This window comes from Vanessa tameamea, chromosome 13, assembly GCF_037043105.1.
Source record: "Vanessa tameamea isolate UH-Manoa-2023 chromosome 13, ilVanTame1 primary haplotype, whole genome shotgun sequence".
Lineage (NCBI taxonomy): Eukaryota > Metazoa > Arthropoda > Insecta > Lepidoptera > Nymphalidae > Vanessa > Vanessa tameamea.
In genome coordinates this window covers 4075984-4094046 of record NC_087321.1, presented here as the reverse complement: position 1 = coordinate 4094046, position 18063 = coordinate 4075984, and the positions used below count along the sequence as shown (strand labels likewise).

At 31.2% G+C, this 18063-nt stretch overlaps 1 protein-coding gene across 1 annotated transcript in view; it reads right to left on the bottom strand.

Moving 5' to 3' along the window:
* The window catches only part of LOC113397851 (putative polypeptide N-acetylgalactosaminyltransferase 9), a 191065-nt gene that overhangs the window by 91386 nt on the left and 81616 nt on the right, over positions 1 to 18063 (bottom strand). The window contains exon 2 of the mRNA XM_064216777.1: positions 7444 to 7515. The gene's annotated coding sequence lies outside the window, so the exon portion shown is untranslated. The remainder of the gene's footprint in view (positions 1 to 7443; positions 7516 to 18063) is intronic.

The following is an 18063-nucleotide window of genomic DNA, read 5'->3' as shown; positions in this document are numbered from 1 at the left end:
TACGTGCCTTTAGTGACTAGCTCACTCACCTTTCAAACTGGAACACAACAATACTAAGGATTGCTGTATGGCGGTAGGATATATGATGTACCTATGGCCGGTAGCTACCCAAACGGGCTTACGCAAAGCCCCTAAAACCAAGTCTTTAAAGTAATCTCACAAGGTTGTTTTTGTTTATTCCGAATAAACACAGATATTACTATTCTGACTTTCATATTATATTAATTTACAGTTACAGGACTGAATCCGAGCATATATTAAATTAAATTTCAATTTTGTATGTTCAAAACAAAAAACAAGCTATAATCTTGGTCAAAGCCCGAATATCTATATAAACATAATTATAGTTTTTTTTTCCTTTGTGCTCCGATCACGTGAAAACAACCGTACGTATCGATATGCTGCTATGACCAATCGACGCGGAATCGTCCGTAGATGGTAAAGCCTACACATTATTTGAATTCCGTCGTCCCTTCCCCTTTTTTTTATTTCAACGAATCGGGCGGCGAACAATCTATACTCTTTCTCGGCCGAACCACTGATCAGAATTTGACGAAATTCGGTATGAAGTAAGCTTGACCACAGGCGAGCAAGTAAGGCGAGCGAATCCGCGGGCGATCACTAGTAAGTAATATATACAAAGAATAACGCGACGGCAGTTTAAACAGCGGTTGAAAGTAATATGAGTATGAAACTTTTTTTAAATAATTATATATTAAAGTTTAAACTTCGTCTACTTTTCACTTTGTTTCGCTTACTTTTTAATAATAATTAAATTTGTTAACATTTGAAACCGCTGGCTTGACTCGGTACTGACATTACAACATTTGTTTATTATAATGAATAATTTTAAAAAAATATATCACGTATTCTCGTGAACAGTAATATTACCCGTGCAAAATCGTAACGACTAGCTAGTATCACATGAGACGGTAAATGTTTTCATTTATTTACTTTCCATCTCACTGCAATGGAACTTTCATCTTCTAGAAATGTTAGTTCATTATAAACGTTCTAGAATATGTTATGATACTAAATAAAAGGTTCAATATCATTACACAGACAAAGCATCAGGAACGAACTCTTAGAACGTTAAATCATTCCCATATGTCATATGTATGAAATTTACAATTCGACTAGGGGAAGGTTTTACGCGTAATCGTTAAAGTCTTAAACAAATATTACAAATATTTATATTAGTAAAGTACAATATGAGTCCAAAACAAAAGAGGAACGTATAATGCATAAGGCTTTATCGCTAACACATTGTATGTTCGTGTTATGTTATTTTTGGATGCCAGAGAAAATGCTCTTGTCTGACCAGCTGGTATTTCAATATAAGGTATATTTAATATTCTAATTACTTTAACAGAAGCTTATTGTGTAATAATATCGAGGGATTGAAACCAGTTCGATATTCATTCTTCTCAAATTACGGATAAGATACGCAATCCAGTTTGCGCAGAAGACCGTACCGGTCTTACAAATGTACCGTACTTTAAATTCAAGGCCAGCTTCCTAGCGGCATTAAAACCACTAGAAATCAGAAATCATAAATAAGTATTTAGCATTACAATGATAAATGAGCCGGCGTTTCTTTTCGGAGATGCATGTAATGTACCGTTACATGCAAACGTTTAATTACGCAAACTGGTTTATGCAAGAAAGCGCAAAGTGTTACCTACTTGACAATCATAACCGTGTGATCGCACATTTATTGCGTAATTTTAAGCACCCATCACCATTTTACTAAAATATTGTTATATTCAATGCGAATAAATTTACCCGCACTCGTTATTTATTACTGATCACGTTACAATATAATTTATTATATTTTTTATAACCTGAATAATATACTACAATATCTTGCAGAATTATTTTACCGCGAAGGCTCGTAACGATGCATCACCCGACCTTTAGCATCGCGTGCCTTTACATCCGGGTCAAATGAGATCTATAGATACTTGTGCTAATATATACGAAGGAGTAGACGTAGAATAATGTAACGGGTTTTTAAATATATCTATAATTATATTTATCTAGATTCATTTAAGCCTAAGTTAACAGTTTCGATTGGAATCGTTCCTAGATGTCTACGACAAATAAAAGTGTAACATAATAATTATTCGCTTCATTTTCCAATGAGAAGTTAATTACGTATTATGACTTCGTTACGTATAATCTCAATTAATGCAAAGCGAATTGCACTGCATTGTGCAGCTTTATCTAAATCGCGCATATAATTTGCCATAACTCTGATAAGTAATATTTTTAAAGAAGTTTTATTACTCGATATTCATATACATATATGAACTAGCTGCGCCTTGCGGTTTCGTCCGCGTTAAATGTCACTAAGAAATGTCGTTTAATGCGGCGCTCGTCGCCCCCGGGTCGTAGCGTGATTACCTTCCACTTAATAAACTATCTAATGTCGATTTTTCAAATCGGAGTTTAAATTTTTAGATTTGCGACTCAATTAAAAAAAATCACTGCGCTATATATATTTAATAGGCATAAATGTAATAGTAACATTGTATTCAGTAAATATTTTTCATCTTTCTATTTTGTCCGACTTAGAAAACAATGTAATTTAATCACACGCATTCAAAAATAATGTAATATCATAAATTCCAAATTTAAAATAATTTAAAGCATTCAAGAAATTCTCGTGACGCAATACATAAAGTAATTCAAGATATTATTATATACTGATATCAAACTGAGAGAATAATTTCAAAACGAATAAATATTTACATAACAGAGAATCGAATAGACAGTGATAATTCAAACGGAGACGTCTTCTCTGTTAGCTTAGAAAGTGACATAAAAGGTGTAAATATGTATATGAGAATCTTTAGTTCACATGCGGTCAGATGCGCAGTTATACAAGTCGTTGCGCAATACCTTTCACCAGGAATGGAACCTAGACTTGTTCCACTGAGATAATTGATTCAGATCTAATTGTTTCGGAAACAAAACAACGAAAACGTGAAACTATTTCATTTGGAATGTATGAAAAATATATTCTATTTCAAGACAAATTATATTCTTACGAAACGAGCTACAAATCTGAAAATAATCCGTTATATGCGTCAAATAATTCTACCTATTTTATTTTAATCGTCATATATACGAAGAAAATTTGTCCCACAGGACGAGATAATTGGTTCAAAAGAAGGTAGGTACATGTTTTTTTCATGAAATAGTTGCACGAGCAAATGGCCATCTGATGGTAAGTGGTCACCGCCGCCCTGAGACAATGGCGCGGTAAGAAATTTTAGGATCGTGTCTATATATTAGGATCTTACATCTTCATTGCACCACCAACCTTGAGAACGAAATTGTTAAGTTCTGTGTCTGTAGTTACACTGGTCACTTACCCTTTACACCAGAACATAACAATACAAAGTATTGCTGCTTGGTGGTAGAATAAATAATGAGTGAGCCAACTTACCCAGTCGGACTTGCACAAAGCCCTACCAACAAGTAAAACATAACTTTTTATTATTAATAAATATGTAATTTAATAAAAGAATAAGCATCTGAAAACCTCTTCCCCAAAACCCAACATCGTATCGTGTTACCCGATTGGAATCCACATATGTCCTTTAAAGTCCACACGTTCCATCCACTCAGTCAAGTAGCTTATAATTTAGTCTAATTAAAAATGTTTCTACTTTGATAACAGTAAAACGAAGATTGGCTTGAAATTTACTGTACGTTGGAAAATTACACCGTATCCCGCAACTTGTAATTAAATTTCGTTCGTCGACATGTCAAGTAAATGTAATTTTAGCGAGTTTATTGCTCGTTTCGAATACAAATTCTTGATACAATACGATACACAGTATTGACATTACAGCGATGAACGAGATAACTGCTTTATTATCCAACTTTGGATACACTCAAAGGTCCTTGTTATAAACGAGAATTGAGTTATAAAGCCCACGGCTTTACTTATAAACGTCTATTTGAGGAGGCGAGGGGGGGGGGAGTTACGGTTGTTAAGAGAACAGCGTTCGTCTCCTTTCAAATGGCAAATCAATGATAGCAAAAAGAGAGAAATCAATGTTTTATTGTACAACTTTCATCAAATACGGCCCCCGTTGTTTACTTACATGTTACCTTGGTGGTTAGGCTGTATGCAAGCCCGACTGGATGAATACATCAGACATCATATATTCTACAACCTAGTGCTTCTAAGTCTGAGTATGTCATGTAACTACAGATAACAAGTAATTGTGTCTAGTGTTATCCAGAAATTAACATGAGGGGGACCTTGTCAAAAAAATGGGGCTTGACACATAATGTAAAAGACTCTCAGAGAGATAAACAATTATGTATTTTTTTATAATGCTGGGAACGAATAGCGCTGTCAATCATCCAACAACGTTGCACGTTGACAATGCCACACGTTAAATTTCTGACTTCATTTAAATAGGTTTTCAATCTAACACGGCTTATTTTACCATAAAGCGGAACATTTAGCAGCCCGTAGTCATGTATCGAGTCAAATATTGCGTAGATTTAAGTCATGGAGACGGAACGTACCGTCGTACACGAGACGAATGGCAACCAAGAGACCTAACATCTCAGTTCAAAAGGCAAGGCATTGGCGATGCAAGAGATGGTTAAAATTACTCACGGTGCCAATGTCTATGGGCAGTGGTGACCACCATCTGGCGGCCCATCTGCCCGTCCACAAACCTATGCTATGAAAAATAGCTTCCGACCGAAATTTAAAATTTATTTATAAAATAAAAAAATAAAAAAAATTCTTTTAAAAGGAAAATGTATTGGGATAATTTTACAAAATATTTCATTCACTACATCAAAGAACGCCGCTGTCTTTATTTGATTCCCCGACAACATATTGCTCAATGCTCATTATATAATTTGTTGTAGCTTCGATCAATAGAAACTCGCACTTTTAATAAGAGAACGTCTCTAATTACTTAATGGTCTAGTGATGTTACTATTTTATATTGATATCGATATTATTTAAATTGTCAATGACATACAAAAATTTTTAAATAATAAAAAAAATATTTTCTATACTATATAATTTTATTTCATGTCCTTATTTTACTTCGATTAATGATTCATTCTCAAATCATTATCTATTCGAACTTTCTCACTACCCATAAAATATACAATTATTATTTTAACTATATATATATACAGAAACTATTTCTATTTATAACAAATTATAAGATTGTAGATTAAAATCATATACTTACATTGATTAAATAATATGGAAACTTATAACCAAATTGTTTAAAAAGTATACTCCTATATATCATACAAGTTCAATGTATATTATTAATTTTAATACTCCCGTCATATTTTAATACGTCATTGATAACGTGTACGCCAGAAGTCATCAATGTTCGGTTGAATAGTATTAAATTATCTCACAAATTTTAATCAATTTATTCATTCATCTAAACTGATATTGTAAATGCGAAAGTAACTCTTTCTGTTACCACTTACACCGCTGAACCGATTTTGATTGAAATTTAGTGTTGAGATAGTTTGAATTCCAGGAAAAACGTAGGCTACTTTTTTTTAAATTCATCCCTCACATATATACCCTTAGTTTTATAATTTTCTCGCAGGTAAAGCCACAGAATCGGCTAGTTAATTATAATCCAATAATAAAATCATACAACCCTTATCCAGATATACAATGAAAATATTTTATTAAGAGAATGCCATACGGCGAGAAAAATAAATTTAAGACCCTATTATATTCATAATAATATGATAGCTTTTGTAATTTGAACTCTTTACACTTACAATAAAGTCTATATTTAGATATCTTTATTCACACTTTCTATACAAGTTCAATTATAGCATCCGATGGCTACCTTGTGAAGCTCATGACCTTTAGTGACTAACGATTCAATTTGAGATCTAAAAGATACTAGAGAGTTAGTAGTTATTTATTAAATTAAATATTACTTGACTATTATTGCTTATTTTTAGTGAAACTGTTTCAGAGTGCATTCGACAGAGATTGTTGAAGCGATTTCGAAATTTAGTTTCGACTAAATTATTTCATATAATACATCAGTTATTGATTAATCATTAATACAAATACACATGTTATTTCCACAAACCAAACGAACAAATCGTCAATCGATGCTTTATCTGGACCCGCAGTAAGAGTGACATAATTGAAACCGTGCCATCACATTGAACCTTTAGTCAGATCGCAACCGGAGAAGTTACACTACAACCTTGCTAACTTTCAATATCATTGGTTATGGGAAAATAGAAATACTAGTGTTCGCCCGTGATTTTGGCCACGTGAGAGTGAACGGAAGGTCAAGTGTTAGGTACGCGATGGACTTTACTGTTCAGTAGTTAAGGAGTGAAATCGAACGGACAAACTTTCGTTACAATATTTGTAGAATGTTAAAAAAAATCAGGTAACTTCATCTGTAAGCATTTAACTAATATTTACACTTTGCAGGTTCGGATAAATCAATTTAAAAGTACCACAGCCAACCTACTAGCGAGAAATAGTGGAATATTTATGTAGCACAACATCAGATACTATCGAGGAGCGCCATCAACGATTTGCTGGCCGGAGCATCTTGGTTGATTACGACCAATCGTCTGTGATTGAAAACAGCCATCTGTTTCAATACAGACTGTGAGATCCTATAATATTACTTTATATTATGAATTATACTAATATTATATTGAGTTAAGTTTTGTTTATATTTTCGGAAAATTAATTTCTGAATAACTAAATCATTAATATATTCTCTATCTAAGCATACTAAATTTTGATATCGAATCTATATGCTTACTCAGAAACAAGTTTCACGTATTCAATTAGTATAAATTCAACAAATCAACAATTTTACATAAACAATAGAATAAAGTCAACAAGTTTTCCCCTATCTTCAATTCTTACAAAGTTAGTGCTCCTGCCAATTCCTTAAAAGCTGAAATTTTCGAACCGTTTTCTTAGCCGAAGCTTATGTTATAGACGCAACTCCTTAAAAAACCACATCTAATATACAATATTTTATTGATATAACAACTTACTGCTGTACTTATAAACGTTTTTTGGTGGGCGTTTATTTAAACAATGATTTCTCTCTGTATGACATCATTGTTTCGTAATTCGAAAGAAGATACATATATATGTACATATGTACGCTATATGTATATTATTCATACACATCTCTCTTACTTTGATTATTGAATTAAATTAAATCGGGAAACAATTTAGTTTACTTAACTGTTCAGAAACATATTAACACTGAGCAGTCATACATATTGATCTAAGATTTATTCAATTAAAATATTTATATACCTATATATACTAAGGAGTACATAGTTAGGTTTTTTATTCAAATTTGAAAGCGTATTTGAATATTTGTCGACTAAGACAATGTGAAACAAAAGAAATTTAATATCGCTTACCTTTTCAATGCAGCTGATATAACGAGATTGGAAGTCACGGAGAATTTTCGACCAACGGCTGTCAAGATTTGCCTGCGAAATGAAAATGTGGAATAAAATAACTTTACATAAATCAATCGAATATTGAAATTAGATATTCACCGACGTTCTTGTGTTATTGAATTATATATTAATTGTAGTAAAAATATCTAGAAATTTCTATGAAATCAATATAATCTTTAATAGTACATCAGTATTATTTAATAAAATAAAAATAACTAAGTTAATACAGTCAATTAAGAATAGACTCTGTAGAAAGTCTCAAGGAACCGTTTCGAGCATGCGACACATGATATTTTCATCCAATTTCCTTCCTCCACAACTGAACACGAAAATAATTATAAAAATATTTTTAGCCTATAAAAACTCGATATTATTTGCTTGAGTTTGAACTCACAGCCTTCGTGGCGGCGCGTCGTATTCCAGCCATCTGGGCTCATTAATATTTGACGTAAAGACAACATTAATTAAAGTACCAAAATTTTATTATTTTCGCAATTCTCGTAGCAACTGAAGTTTTATAACCCATTTCATAGCTCTCGAAATTTTGGTTCCAGAGAATCATTTCAACAATTTTCAATATGCACTCTTGCGGAATAGCAAGAGTCTAAAACTTAAACTACCAAAGAGAAAACGCTAATTTATGCTTCGTTCATTAAAAAAATAAACGCTCATTATTAACTGACTTTTAAATGTATTTTTCATAATCTTGCAAATCTGTAAAAAAAAAAATTGTACCCAGTATCAAATTACAACAACGCTTACAAAAAACATTCGTATTACAATTTCGAAACATTTTTTCTTTGATTTTTATAATTACTGCTGGATCAATTAATGAAAACTTAAAAACGCTTATTACGATATTAATCGTCGTAATTCGTTCTCAAATTAGGCGAATCAAATATATTATGAACTCATTATAATACCAATACACACACAGAGATCAGCTTAAATATAAAATTCACACTCTAACTTTTCAATTTATCTGTACTATAAATTTAAAGTGTTTGCGTAATTTATTCCTTATGCCTAGAACAATATTCCATATTATTATAGGCACAGGGAATAAAACGTTTAAAGCCCTATGGTTGGCTTCACATTGACAAAGTATAAATGATTAAAAATTCTTACAGTGCCAAATGCCAATATGTTCTACGGCAGTAACTACTTATTATCAAGAGACCCATTTGCCCTGCTGTACTTATACTTTCTATATAAGAATACATATATGCATACAATACATTTATAACATTATTAGACCTTAACAATAAATAACATTTAAATATTATCTGAAACCTCTACCATAAGTATTTCTACAAATTAATAATAACCCTTCAAACGAAAACATTAAACAGCCAAACGTATGGATATGAATAGCAAACTTAACTCAACAACCGCGGTGTAATTTCACGCTATCCCCGTTTATAGCACAGATCGTATCAATTAAGTTTACAAATTAATATCGCTTATCGAATTTAATTATTAAGTATCACGAATCACCTCATAATTTACCAATGGAAATGAGAATACATTATTAATTTATATGATATATTGCGTCGATATTCCCACTTCTACAGTTACCACATTTCTATATTAATATCTGGATTAAATAAAAGAAATCCACAATACTGATATTTATATTATCGTAGTGAAATTTACCAACATTTTCTATTGCTTTTAATTTCAATGAGTGCTGACAATATCAATGTATTTTATATAATATATATTATTTTACAATTGGATTATTGGCCAGTCACTCATCTGATTGTAAGTGATCGCTCATAAAATTTCTCAAACGTTAATTTTGAACCGGAACACTGCAATATAAGACTGAAAGGCGAAGCAACTGATGAGTCTAGACGAATATACTCGTAAACTCTAAGACCGGTTCGCATATTATTAAAAAAGAAAATATCGTGCCTCAAGACAAAACGCATGTTGAAGTGGAATCTTTTCTTACATAATATGGTTACTTATGTACAACATTGGAATGAACGTGATCTCACGCCTCATGGGATTTATTGCTAAGTCGGAAAAAATATTGCCTACATTACGGTGGGCGCAGTACGTTCGTTACATTCTTACGTAGGCACTTGTCAGATACGCTTGCTTAATACGACCTGCGAAAAGATACGGTCGCCACTAATACTGTTAAATTAAAATTTTACTGTTTTTTTTTTAATACTGATAAGGTATCGTATAGTGTACATACAATACGACATACTGAATAACGAATATATTTACCGAAAAAAATGAATAATGCTATTAGGATAATTATAATTTTAAATTTTAATATAAAGAATGAATATTTTCCAGAGGCTCAAAACCTTGTGTATACTTAATATAAAAAAATTTTAAGCTTTTTTTTACGCAGTTTTTAATATTACACCGATACGACTAACCGACTTATTAGTGTTTTTCTCTCCGAAAACAAGATGAATTGCACACAAAAAATCAATTGTACTTGCCCTGATTTGCACCAACGATCTTAATAATTATTTTTGAAACCTATTTATAACTCATTTTAATTAAACAAAGATTACCTTTACCTAGCACACGATTAATTTGTTCTAGATTTTTTAACTTTGAAATGGGATACGAAAATATTTTTGTATGCATTAATAATGTTCTATACTTTAGTAAATATAAAATGTAGAAAATTATTTTATTTACAAATCACAAGGCTCAATGCCTTAGAGGTATTTTACAAAATGTATGGTTTCAAAACACTTGAAGAAACAATAAAACTCTTTGCTGAATTGGGTACTTGGTAACAAGATATCTTGAACTCCTGGCGGTATCAATTCAATCTTAGTTTGACATCCAATTTGTCCGAATCTTTGAGGTCATAAATCTAAAAAGGAAACGAGATCCATCTAGTTTGATTCTTCTCCGTAGATCTTTTAGAGCAAAAAGACCTTTTCTGAATACTTAGCGGTTGAAAAACTGACTGTATATGACTGTACTGACTTATTAAGGTAAGATATGGGCAACAAGATGAATTTTCATCAGATATTTCATCTGTTCTCAAACCAATATAGCTTAACAGTTTATGGACTGTATAGCAAAGTGAACGTCGCAAGTACGATCCTGACTCCTCAGTCTATATTCCTTCCCACTCTTAGCACAAGCTTTACCAACGCTTTAGCTTAACTAAGCTTTTTCAAACGCATTGTTGGAGAGAAAAAAATTAAGAAAATTTTACTTATGATACTACAAATTCAACTATTATAAAAGCACCTTTTAGGTTTATTCGGTTACCTTAGCAAAGTCTATAACAGTAAAAATATTTATTTAAAAGCGTAACATTTATAATGGAGTATCAAAAATCTACCACCTGAAGAAATACCCCATTCGGAAAGAAATAACTCAACGTGAGCAGAACCGACAAAAGAAACGCAGCATTCTAACCCTATTATGATCCAGGCATATATACGTGATATACATAACGATATGAAAATGACCTAACGCTTTTGGGTCACGAAACAACTATACACAGGTAATGTAGGTCAAGTGGAACGCGTCGATAAAAAACGGTTGGCGACTAAGGCACCTATGTTTTGCTTCGTAAGCCTATTACATTTCGGTCGCAGAGGGCTCGTAAATATGTTAACAGGCTAGTGGACAGTCGGCTAAGAGCCAGTTTGAGCCACAAGTTACTTAAGCGTGATCTATTGCATGTTAAGTACACGCCAACTTTATTTCTGTACCCTTTGAAACGTTTTTATATTCCGTTAGCCAAGTGAATTGTCAAAGGCGAAGAGTATTATAAATTTCAATGTGTGTGGTAATACGTTATTTAATATTTAATTAACATACGCCTCGACTTAAAAGCATTGCCTTCAAAAAATATTTTCTCAAAAGCATAAGAAAATCTATCGACACTACATACGTATCACGTATGTAACGTCACACACGTATGTAGACCACATACGAGACTGGTGACTTTACTGGTGGAAGGACTCGGTGAAGGCTCGCTTGGGACGGTTGTAGCCACTCACCGCCTATTGTGCCGCCAAACCACAATACATCCTATTACTTGTATTTCGGAATGTTAGAATGGTAGTTTCGGAAAGGTGAGTGTTCTTGCGTATGTGTACATAATAACGTATAACTACAATATATAATGCAATCAGTATTTAATATTGCACTTGAATTGTAAATATCGATCCAATAAAATACAAATTAATCCTCAAACTTAAATTGTAATGCTGCCTCGTAATAAAAATAGGCAGGCACAGACAAAAAAAAAACAAATTAAAGAGGCACGGACAACATTTTCGTGAAGATCAGCAACAATTAATTAAAACAATTATCAGCAACATAAAAATAATTAACCATTTGCCTTTCATCGACGTAAAAAAAAATATAAAAATACCAAATGTAATTTTTGTTACACGGTATTAATAACAAAAGACTTTACAATAGGCTATAGAAACGCCGCAGTGTCAAGTCTATTATTATTAGTAAATCAAGTATACATAACCATGCCCGACTAAGACTTAAGGTTAAAGGTCGCGGGTGAAAGTATCAAAGATGCTATTTCGCTGTATCGCATCCTTACTTGGCTTAAGGTCAGGTTTGATTATTCAAAATATTTGACCTTAGAAATATTTATTAGATTTCTTAATAAGATTCAATATTTTTTGAATGCACTTATCATAATTCATGTCAAAATATTATTGCAATAATACATTAATAAAACTGGAACATTGTCACATTTGCCAGTCAATAAATTAAAAGTTTATATTAAAAGATCATTAATATTTCGCCGTATACTCAACATAATTAAAGTCGTAAATCTTATATTATATTAATGCTCGTTTTTGTTCGCATTCTATGCATTCACGCATCGTTCATTCTATTGAGATGAAGTTTGTACAGTAGTTGTTAGAATACTGCGAGAATAATATTACCGTTAATATACTTGGTGACGTGAATTAATAATAGATATATACATATATATAAAAAGCCAGGAATGACCTAGTTATATTATTAATTATAGAAAAGCTACTACAATTAGTACTCATTGATATATTGTGAGCAATGAATACAACAGAATAACTGCTGAGTTTCTTGTTGTTTCTTCTCGATTGAATTCACGTTCCGAACCAATGATACTGTCGAGTTTAATTTATAAAATGGCGAATCAAAAGTTTCTGCAAGAGCCTGATTTAATAAAGCAATAATAAAAAGTCTTTCAATCTATAATGCTACTATTATTGTATGTTTTTTTTTTGAATTTTTATATTTTTTTTATATTGGTATGACTATAAATGCTTGCATCACGCGAAAAAGATATAGGTGCTTTATTGGATTTTTATGATATAGATATGCGGACAAGCCAATGGGCTACCTGATGGTATGTTGTCAATGGCGCTTCAAGACATATTAACCATTCCTTACATCACCAATGCGCCACTAACCTTGGAAACTATAATTCTTTATAGTTACATTGGATCATCATCCGTCAAACCGGAACAGAACAATACTGAGTGCTACTGTTTGGCGGTAGAATATGTGATGAGTCGGTGTTACCTACAAAGACGGGCTTGCACAAAACCCTACCACCAAGTGCGATTAGAGCTGGGTCAACTTATGATATTATTTATAGTGTAAGGATATTTTTATCCTTATTTATACATATATGGTGTATAATAAATAATTTTAAGATTTTGACGTTGCAAAATATACAAATAATATCCTTTCTAATATTTTGTAACGGAGCCGTTATTATTAAAGTGAATATACTTACATATCATATCGAGCAACAGAACGATTAAAAAAAATCGTTTATTCTACAAGCTAATCTGTATTTATATTTTTATTGAACTCGTAAAATTTTCAAGACCAAAATCATTACAAATTCCATATCCACCAGAGACGCCAGTTTTTTTACTGTTGTTGATTGATTAATTTAAAAAGTTTTATATCTGATAGACATTGAGGATGCCTTGTAATTTCCTTTAAAATAATTTAAATCAAATACTTGTAATCCCATTATAAAGGTGTTCTATTTTAAAAATCAAAGAGAAATTGTAAGCACCAATGATTGATTTATAAGCCTGGTTGCAGTAGAACTTATACTGGAATAGTTTTCAAAGCAGTTGGCATTCAAATTGGTCTATTTGAACGCTTCAAAAATACATCTTGCACATACGCAATGTGAAAACTCTATGGATAAGTCCAGGATTTAAATTTGAAACGCATCTAGAACACTATATATAACTAGAAAATTCCAGTTGGATTGTATTTAATTTATAATGAGAAATGCTAATGTTAGTTAATATATAATTTTCATCATAATAGTACGAATACGACCATTTCATGATTCCAAAATTATATTATTTCTCATCTTTGACTGTCCCTAATTAGTTCATCCTCTCTTTAATATTCTCCGTCTAAGAAGTCTCAAATAATAAAATCAATTTCTTAATTATGTGTATATTTGAATCAATCTCAATATTTTCTAAAACATTTGGCAATTATCATATCAAGTACACAATATTATACTTATACATTTTCAAATATTTTATTTAAAAGATAAAATTCCAAAAACTAAAATAAAACACGTCAAATAAGTGGTTAAACTTTTGTATTATCGGTCAAAATCTAAACAAGTTAGTAAAAAATAAAACACTAAATTCTTAACGATATCTTACACCAAAATCAGCGATCCTAGGTAAAATAATAATTTAATGACGACACGGAATATTGTCACAGACTATTTGAAATAATCAAATCGGCTTACGATTAATTTCATTATCAGAATACACGAGAATGACATTAACGCTATTAACGAAAGCGATAAACGTTGAATTTATAATTTCGAAAATTCATTGATATTTACAGATAGCACACAATCTACTTAAAAGCGAAGCCATGGAAATTTTAATGAAATTGGGTCAAATACTTGTACCAGTAGTGGCAGTAATTGAGCTGGAAGTGATCAAAGCAATTGCTTTCTGCACTTTGTGAATTAATTCATTTATCACCACGCACCGGCGTTGATGATGAATTACGCTAATACGTGATTAAAATATAAATAAACTGGTAAATAAACTGGGCCACTTTATTCTTTCATAATAAAGAGTATGTTAGTTAAGAATAATTAGAAGATAAAATAACATTAATTACTAACTATATACATATAAACATTTATAATATGCTTATATTATACTTTCAAAATTCTCCAAATAAGAGAAATTGGAAACACACTCAATAAGACACACTTGTAAGCTGAAGTTATTGGTAATGCATTTATTGATTTTTTTTATATTACTTGACGATAACTTGGAAGCCGCTTGAGAAAGAACGCAGAACTTATCTCAGTTTTTAAAGATTTCTAAGACAACTGTATTATATAAGACAACTTGCATACTGAATTTCACAAAGAAAAACATCATAACAATTGAACAAAAACACTTCTTGTTTTGGTTCTAAAACGCCAACGGGATTTACAGGAGTGAAAACCAAACACACAAGCGATCATAAATGCAACAATAGCATACGCAATATCTACAATAATTTCGTCGAACAAAAGATCGAATGTAGCACACAATGAATGTATTCATCATAATTCAACCGCAATGAGAACATCCAGGCTATTCGCTATTCGATTATTCAATTGGAGATGATTGCTGAAATAAATCTATGCATGACAATAAATATGAAATTCCAGTAGTCGCTGATGGAAATTCTATACAAGTGGGACGAACGCACATAATCCAATTTATTGTAATGGTATTTACAATAGTCTTAACGCTATGTCATATTCTTCGTTATTTTTTATTTAGAACTAAATTATCAACTAATTTTTTTTAATGTAAAATTAGACACAAATTAGGTATACAAACCTGTAACAGAAACTGGTTTTATGAAAAATGTATTCATAATCATAAATTGAATAGTAATTGTAATAACAGATGTTCCAAATAAATAATGTATGGAGGCGCCCTTTAAAAGTATGTCATCTATGGGTTCCATGACCAATAGCGTATGAAGATACAATAAAAGTCAACGGCCGTGCCACGTTATCCAATAAAAGCAAGATTATAGTAATACCACTAATCAAACGACCTCCGGTAACGGTATCATTTAACAGGTTTCAAATACTTTTGCCTTACGAGTTTTGAGAGAATTTTACATATGGATCCATCGATAAACTTTAATGGTGTTTAAATTATATGTATTTCACATGTTTTTTTAATTATTTAATTATAAAGGGTAACCTGTCGAATTATTGTAACTTAATATATAATAAAATAATGGAGAAGCTTGGCTTACAAAACTATCTGTGTTAAAAAGAGTCGCACTGTGCTAAACAGTAATTAAAATTTGTTGGTGACGTGACAATTTATGAGATATTTAATTAGCGGTAGTACTCATGCAACTACAAATCTTCTTTGAAGTCATTTTTGTCAATTGAAAACTTCAAATAAGTCATAAAGTATTAATAAAGTAAGGAAAAGAAAAATACTTTTACTTAAACATAATTGTAATCTGTTCGGTGATAATGCAGCAACAAATTGGCACTTTTTCCCCAAGTCATATTATAATTCGAGGAGCCTTAATGAGGTATTAATTTTTACCGAAAAAACGAATTTGAAAAATAGATGGTAATAAGTTCGTGTTAATTTGACTTTCGTATGATTAAAAACGTTTGCCAGCTCAGGTGTGACCTGAGGCAGTGTTCACGGACCTCTCGTGTTTTAAAGATCTGCCAATACAAATTATGATCTATTTACATTATATAAAGTTCAATTTGGAATAGCTTACACTATTATACAGTTATTATTGGATTCACACTATTTTTGTTTAATATTAAAACAGGTGTGCTGTTGCATTAGGAAAAATGCATTTGTATGCGATATCATTTCGACGTGTCGGCCCCTTAAAGACTACTAGGAAATCTTTAGTTCCCTGCAAGAAATTGTGTCAAGCATTCTTGGAAAAATGACGTAAGTGGAACCGAAACATTCAATAACAATAATATGAATAGTTTCGACATATTTATTAGTAATATTAGAATCAATTAAATTAACGTTAATAGTTTAATAAAATAATAATAATAGTTACGATCTTTTTATAAAACCTAGAAACATATCATGATTAATAGGCCAGTCAATAAAGCCCATGAAGGTCAAGTAATTAGTATCATTATGATTTTTTGATATGTGGTGTGGGACGTTAAAATAACAACAAATTAAAATATTCAACCCTCTAGGGTGAACGCTAGGGGGTTGAGAGGGTGAAAAGCGTTTTTGTTTATAACTTTGTGAAAAAAATTGTTAGATGGATGAAAATTGGACAGAAGGTATAAATAGTTATAACTTACCTTGTATTAAAATTTCAAACTTTTTTGTTCAGTGAAAAATTAGTTATTAACAAAAAAGAATGTTTTTAGTTTTTAAACTAAGAATATTAAATTTGTTATATATTATAAGCAATTTTTTTTATATATAATATATGCAATTAATCGTATAGGTGATATCAATTTGCTTAATATGAATGCAAACAAATAGATTTAAACAAAGTTAGTTAGAAGTTAAAACAAATAAAATTGAATGAATGCGTAATCTACTTTATTGCCAACACTATAGCGTGGTGAAGCGGTCATTGGCACTGACCTTGTACTAGCCTAAAGCATAGAATCCATTACAATAACTAGACAAGCTGTTCTTATTATGTAACTCGTTAATGCAATACATTTACGGCTTAAGTCAAGAGAATAGCAATCTTTAACGTAATTTTTTTTTTCAAAATATGTATGATGTATCAAATATTTAATGAATATGAGGACGATCACTATTTCAAAGTAATAAATTTATATACAATTTTTTTTTTTAAATCAAGTGAAGATCAATGTCATTATGCATAAAAAAAAATTCGTCGTATTAGAACCTAAAACTTGAATAAGATGATAATATTGTAAAATCAACATTTGGTTAAATTTTCATCAAACTATGCAAAATTCAATTCGAATCAAACCGAACAAAAGTTTATTCGCATATAAATTTAATCATTCGCATATGAAAGGATTTGGAACACAATGAACTTGTTGGAATAGCTAATGTACACAAGTCAGGAAACTGATATATCTAATAAATTGTTGATTTAGGCTCTTTCAAAAACCCTGTACCAAATCTAAATAAGTTTATACATTCACTATTTATAAGCTAACTTGAGAAGGATTTGTATTATTACGAGTAACTTCAATAGGATTAAATTTATTAAAATTAAAACATTTAGAACTTATATACGAGTGAAATAACGCAGCTCACTTAATATGAAATATTAAACATTATATTGTAATACGATTGTTCCAAGAGAGTTTGATACTCACTTGGAACTATCTATTTGTAATGGTAATATATATTTGTTTCGTGTTTCCCTTGCGGTTCTCCCCACTATTCGTCGGAGATCACATTAAGTCGTTGGGTCAAACATCTAATAGGAATCGATAACTCTCGGTAGGAAAATAATTGTATAAATGCGACGTGTTACTGACTATACTTGGTACACGGAGATAAGATGTTATTGAAAGGAATAACTTACTTCTGATGCAACTAAGAAAACATA